Raw genomic sequence first — 7,500 nt, forward strand, 5'->3', positions numbered from 1 at the left:
ATATTGGTTTTTATTTCATTGTTTTGTTATCCCCCTTGAATTATTCTTGTGCTGCATTTACCTGGGCTTGCTTCCACCTTTGTGGATTGCTGCCTTTTAAACACCTAAGTATTGATTATTTATGGTCCTGTAGACCTAGTGTGTGTTGTGGTCCAACGAGGCCATTACAATTGGCGACCTTGCCAGGATTCATCATATCCTGTGGTGTTCTTGTTGCAGTGCAAGCGTAATTCTTGGGGTGTTGTTATTGTTAGGTGGCATGGTTACACCTCCTCAGTGTTTGGTTGGTTGGCGCTATTGCAAGTGAAATAATTTTGTTATATGTAAACTGTTGTAATTACTTGCAATCAAAATGGATGACATGAATATCTTAGAGTTGCTTGAAGGAGAGGGATGGCAGGATAGGTTGGCCGAATTAAACAAAGAGGAGTTAGAAAGTGTGGCAGATTTTTTTGAAGTGGAAAGAACGGTAACAATGAAGAAGGGTATACTATTGCTAAAGGTTTATGAGTGTGTTAAGGAGACTAAGACAGGAGCCAAACCCAAGGTTAGGCAAGAAGAGGGATTGTCAGTAGAAATTTTGGATAGACAGATTAGTCCAAAACAAATGGAAATACACCAGCAAAAAATGGTGTTTGAAGAGAGAGAGAGGGAAAGGAAGCATGAGTTAGCTAAGTTGGCTTTGCAAACGCCAGGGTCACCAGGGTCTCCTTCTCGTGTTGAGGCTTCCTCCTCCTTCTCAAATTTAGCTCAGGCTTTGAAGTTTGTCCCGAACTTCCAGGAAGATAATGTTGCAGAGTTCTTTATGTCATTCGAAAGAATTGCTAACAGGTTAGAATGGCCTATTGGATTATGGACTACCCTTATCCAGAGTAAATTGATTGGGAAAGCCCAAAAGGTATATGTAGCTTTGGAAGAAGATCTCTCCTCGGATTATGAGAGTGTAAAGGCGATAGTGTTGAAGGCATATGAGCTCGTGCCGGAGGCCTATCGGCAAAGGTTCCGTAATTTGAGTAAAAATGAAAATCAGACTTTCGTAGAATTTGCAAGGAGTAAAGAGCAATATGCTACTGATTGGTTGCAATCTAAAGAGGTGGACAATTTTGATAAGCTAAAGCAGTTGCTGTTGGTTGAAGAGTTTAAAAGGTGTACTCCTGACCGTTTGAAGGTTCATTTGGAGGAGTTGAAATTAGATTCCCTTCAGGAGGTTGCTGTGGCGTCAGATGAGTATTTTTTGTCTCATAAAGATACTATGAAAGAGACTGTATTTAAGGAAAAACCACGTTGGGGTTGTTCTGGGAGATCTGGTAATTTTAATAACCAGAAGAATGTTTCTCAGAATGTTCAGTTAAGTAAGGGTTCTCAGAATGTTCAATCAAATAAGGTTTCTCCAAATGGCCAATCAAAGGTGTGTTACTCGCAAAATAACAGACTTGGTGAGTCGGATGTTTATGATCCACAAAAGCTGAGGCATTTGACGTGTTTTTCCTGTAACAAGAGGGGTCATACCAAAAGAATGTGTTATGCTTGGAAAAAGGTATGTATCAGTAAAGGTAATCCGGTGATGGCGGTTGAGGAAAGTGCTAGTCAGGGTGGAGCTCTGCCCTCTCCGACTCAATGACTAAGAAAGTCAGAGACTGCTAGTTCCTTCGGTGATTTTCTGGCCGTGGGTGAAGTCTCGCTGGATGGTGAAGGCCAAGGGAGAAAAGTGAATATTTTACGTGATACCAGAGCCGCGCAATCATTAATTCTTAGAGATTCGGTCCCGAATGATTTTGTGTATGAGAATCGGGAGTTTGTTATTTTGAGTGGTTTTCCGGACACAGTGAAATCTTATCCAATTGGTCTATTTCATCTTATTTGTCCTTATTTTTCGGGGAATATCCGTTTGGCTATTGTTGATAAATTTCCGATTAAAAAGGTGGATGTGGTTCTCGGAAATGAGATTGTGTATGAAAATAAAAATGTGCCAATTGTGATTAATCCGGATGTGGAAGTAGGGGTAGTCACTCGTGCTAAAGCAAAGGCTGTTGACGCTGCAGAGTCAACAGTCGACGTTGATTTGAGACGTTTAGGACGTAGTGATGTATCTGTAGACAGTAGTAGTAGTGTTAGATTAAAACCCAATTGGACGGTTAAAGAACTTGTTTCGGCTCAGAAAAAGGAGTTTGGTAGTCTCCCTATTGAGTCTGGTGAGATAACAAACGTGACAGTTCCTATGTTTAAGGTAATTAATAGCATATTATATAGAGTAAGTAGACCAATGCATGCCTCGGGGGAGGATTACGAAATTATTCGACAGATTGTGGTTCCTGAATGTTACCGTCATGAGTTGATGTCATTAGCTCACGAGAATGTGATGGCGGGACATTTTGGTATTCACAAAACAGTCAGTAGGTTATTAAATAATTTCTTTTGGCCCAAGCTGAAAGGTGATGTTAAAAAATTTGTTAATAGTTGCGAGGTTTGTCAGAGAGTCGGCAAACCTAACCTACCTATTCCAAAGGCTCCATTAATACCTATCCCAGTTGTGTCTGAACCTTTTCGTGAAGTGTTAATTGATGTTGTTGGTCCTCTCCCAAAGTCAAAGAGTGGAAATGAGTATATTTTCACTATTATGGATCGTATGTCTCGGTACCCCGAGGCAATCCCCTTGCGGTCCATAAGGAGTGAAAAGATTGTAGAGGCATTAATAGGTTTCTTTTCAAAATTTGGTCTCCCGAAGGTAGTTCAGTCCGACTACGGTACTAACTTCACGAGTCGTTATTTTAAGCAGAAAATGACTGAATTGGGCATTAAACATGTAACTTCCTCGCCTTATCATCCAGAGTCACAGGGTGCTTTGGAACGTTTTCACCAAACTATGAAAAGCATGTTAAAGAAATATTGTATTGGGAATGGGGCTGAATGGGATAAAAACCTTCCATTCCTCTTATTCGCTTTCCGCTCTATTCCTGGTCAATCTCTCGGTCTCTCTCCTTTTAAATTGATTTTTGGACATTCTGTAAGGGGTCCGCTGGATATGGTGAGAGAGGCTTGGGAGGGAGATGCCCCTGATTTGAATTTGATTGATTACCTTAATAATTTGAATGCTAAATTAACCAGGGCTTGGTCTTTTGCAGGTGAGAATTTGTTGAAAAGTCAGAAGAAAATGAAATTTTATTTTGACAGAAAGACTGTGACCCTGACTTCGACGTAGGACAGAAGGTACTGGTTCTGTTACCTATCCCAGGTAATTCTCTCAAAGCTACTTTCCAGGGACCATGGAAGGTATTGAAGAAGGTAAATAATGTTAACTTCTTGGTGGAGACCCCCGATAGGAGAAGGCCTCATCAATTGGTACATATAAATATGATGAAAGCTTTCCATGAAAGAGAGAAGGTTAGGCCAATTGCGACTCTTTGTGACGGTAGAAATGATTTGGTCGGTTATAAAGCTTCTTTTTCAGATGAGCATAATAATGATTCTTTTTCAGAGGACAGGGACTTGAAAGATAGTGAATGGCTGGCAGGTAATGTCGAGGCTTTAGAAAATTTACCTCAGATGTTGGGTCACTTGGGTAAAGATGAGCAACAATCCTTGAGAAATTTGGTTTTAGAATATAAGGACTTGTTTTCTAATGTGCCTGGCAAGACCACGATCTTGCAGCATGACGTGGACGTAGGGGACGCCACGCCCGTGAAGCAGGCTCCTTATAGGTTGAACCCAAAAAAGAATGAGATTGTTGCTAGAGAGGTTGAGTATATGCTCAAGCATAATTTAATAGAGCCAAGTTGTAGTCCTTGGTCATCTCCGGTTGTGTTGGTGAAGAAATCGGACGGAGACTATCGTCTTTGTTTCGATTATAGGAAGCTTAATGAGTTGACCAAGGCTGATAGTTTTCCATTGCCTCGTGTGGAAGATTGCATTGATCGCATGGGTCGGGCTAAATACATTACAAAATTTGATTTATTAAAGGGATATTGGCAGGTGCCTTTGTCGGAAAGGGCCAGAAGTGTTTCGGCTTTTGTAACCCAACAGGGGTTATTTCAGTGTAAGGTAATGCCCTTTGGGATGAAAAACGCTGCTGCCACCTTTCAGAGACTTATGAATTCGTTGGTTAGTGGTCTAGAGGGGTGTGTGGTGTATATCGATGACTTGGTTATTTCTAGCGACGACTGGCAGTTGCACCTGAAGAGAATTGAGGCCTTATTCAAAGTACTTAGGAAAGCAGGCCTGGTTATTAATTTAAGGAAGTCTGATTTTGCAAAAGCAACGGTGGTATATCTTGGACATGATATAGGAGCAGGTATGGTGGCTCCCAAGGAGGCTAACATTGATGCCATTCGTAAAGTAGAGGTTCCTAAATGTAGGAAAGATTTGCGAAGGGTATTAGGGATGGCAAGCTATTATCGCAGATTCATTCGCAATTTTTCAGACATTGCGGAACCTCTTACTGCTTTATTGAAGAAAAATGTTAAATTTGTTTGGAGTAAGGAGGCTCAGGATACATTAGAGAGGATAAAACTGGTCCTCATTAGTTGGCCTTTGTTAACAGCTCCAAATTTTTACGCTCCATTTCAGCTTACCACTGATGCGAGTGATGTGGGGGTTTGTGCTGTATTGAGTCAAGCTGACGAAAATGGTATTGTCCACCCTGTGGCGTATTTTTCTAAAAAGCTCACTTTGCCTCAAAGAAAATATTCCACAATCGAGAAGGAGACGTTGGCCTTGATCTTAGCGTTAACTCATTTTAATGTTTATATCTCCTCTTCAGGTTGGGCCCATTAAAGTTTGTACGGACCATAATCCATTAACGTTCTTGAATCGGTACAGGAATAAGAATCTGAGATTGATGCGCTGGAGTATTTTGGTCCAAGAATTTGATCTAGAGTTTAAGCATATCCCAGGTAAAGAGAATATGGTGGCTGATGCATTATCCCGGCTGGCAGAGTAAGTGCGAATGGGGTAATTATAAGGGTTTTTTCTTCACCTGTTGAGTTCTGTCACTAGTGGTAACTGTTTGAGTATTAATAATTATTTATATATGGTTTCTTTTATTTGGTTGAACAGATTATGTAATGTAACACTCCAATGTTGGACGTAGTATTGACGGTTGATTATGATTTGATATGATAGATGGATGTTGACCAAATGTAAGATTATTATTGTTCGTTGATGCATGCAGCTGTTATTTTATAGGTTAATTATATCTGTCTTTAATTGCTTGTGGAGGTGGTGAAGTTTATAATGAACTGGTGTTTTTTTTTTTTTTTTTGTTGTTGAATTATGCTTAAAACTGAGGTTTTGTCAAAATTATCTGGTTGTGTGGTGGTTTAGGAATTTATGAATGATCCTATATTGGACTCCTTATGTTTCAGGTGATGGTATTTATTACGTTAGTTGGGTATGTAAATTAGGTTAAGATTTTTGTGACAAATTGATTTGTTTATACACCCCTTTGTCAGGAGAGTGTGGACTCCAAAGCATTGTTAATAGTGAGTAAAAGAAAAGTGCTGTGTTAGTGCTGTAACATTTTATGTGTTCAAGACACTTTGGTGAAAGGTTAATGTGTGGGTGCTATGAGGGTTGTGCCGTGAAAAAGTACAGCTAAGGTGTATGATATTTTCGGGACATTAAATCATAATACCTTCGCGGCTTTGAACAATTCACAAGGGAAGAACCTCCTTTCCCTTCACATACCTTGCCAGTCTGGTGTGAACAGCGAAATGGTGTACTATTTATATTTGACGAAGGAGGTGGTGTATATTTAAGGTAGCCTATGAGGCATTAAGAATGTCACCTGTTAGTATAAGTATTTGAAAGTTACCCAGGTAATGAATCCTTTATTTGGACACTATATTTTGTTGGTGATTGGTGTATGACAATTTGGTTTTGTAGCATTATTTTTTTTTGTTGCCACTCCTTCTCCTCTTGCAACCTAGGTGATCCCATATGGTGATAATCAATTATTAATACAGGTTGGTCTTATGATTTTAGTCCTAGATGAGGGACTTGGTGCAATTATTTGGTGTATGCAATTATTTGGTGTATGGTGTTAGTGATACTTTATATTTGTTAACATTTTTAATCCATTTGTTTCTTGTTTATATTATATTTCAAGTGTGTATATTGTATACTTGATTCCCTTAACTTTTAACGTAAATTTTAGCATTTTTGTCTTGAATTTTGCACTTTTGTCTTAGAAAAATATTTTTTTTTTCTCTGGGTGAGGAGGTGTAAGTAAGCCTTAGGTTTTTTTTTTATAATGTATTAGCTTACTTAGGTTAGTTTTTAAGTTCCTCTTTCATTTTTTCGAAGGCTGTAAAGTTCATAGTTAGTTCGCCTTCTTGTTAGAAGGGGTCTCCTCACTCCAGTGGTATTTTTGTATAGTCTTGTTGACTATTCCTCCCTGTTTCTCCCCTCCATATTTTGGCTCTGCTGAGTTGACTTGAGACTGGGTTTCCAAGCTGCAGGCAGTTGGTATCTGCACCCTGATTTGTGAGCCTATTACCACTGGATTTACAGCAAGTCTCTGAACGAATATATATATATCTTCACATCAGCTGACCGTTACTTCACATCTCTGCCATTTTATTATTGCCTCTGGTGCAGTACTTGCCAGAGGGGCCTCGCTTGGCGACGGTAAGGAGTGTCTTTCATTTCTTGTAAAGTATTGACCAAGATTATTGGGATCCAGCGTCCATGATCATGAATAAGCATGATTACGGCTGTGCTGCAGTGTCAGTTTGATTTCCTGTTGGCACTCGATAATGGTATTGAGAGTTGCCGTCCGCTGCCCTTATTGAAGTACTTATGGGAGGAGACCTTCATCATCTCATCATCTGTTAGCATGTAAAATTTAGGTTATTCCTTTCTTTTCGTTGTTTTCTATTCCTCTCTGGGCCCTCTTTCCTCCTTCAGAGGTTGAATGTGTTGACTGATAATTTGGGTATATGTTTTGTAAGAGGTATTTTTGATTTAATGTTAATGCTGAGGCCTAGCAATTATTTTCTGTATTTTATTGAATTGTAATATATATTGGTTTTTATTTCATTGTTTTGTTATCCCCCTTGAATTATTCTTGTGCTGCATTTACCTGGGCTTGCTTCCACCTTTGTGGATTGCTGCCTTTTAAACACCTAAGTATTGATTATTTATGGTCCTGTAGACCTAGTGTGTGTTGTGGTCCAACGAGGCCATTACAATATATATATATATATATATATATATATATATATATATATATATATATATATATATATATATATATATATATATATATGTATATATATATATATATATATATATATGTGCATATATATATATATATATATATATATATATATATATATATATATATATATATATATATATATATATATATATATATATATATATATGTGCATATATATATATATATATATATATATATATATATATATATATATATATATGTATATATATATATATTTATATATATATATATATATATATATATATATATATATACATATATAT

This window comes from Palaemon carinicauda, chromosome 7 (assembly GCF_036898095.1).
Source record: "Palaemon carinicauda isolate YSFRI2023 chromosome 7, ASM3689809v2, whole genome shotgun sequence".
Lineage (NCBI taxonomy): Eukaryota > Metazoa > Arthropoda > Malacostraca > Decapoda > Palaemonidae > Palaemon > Palaemon carinicauda.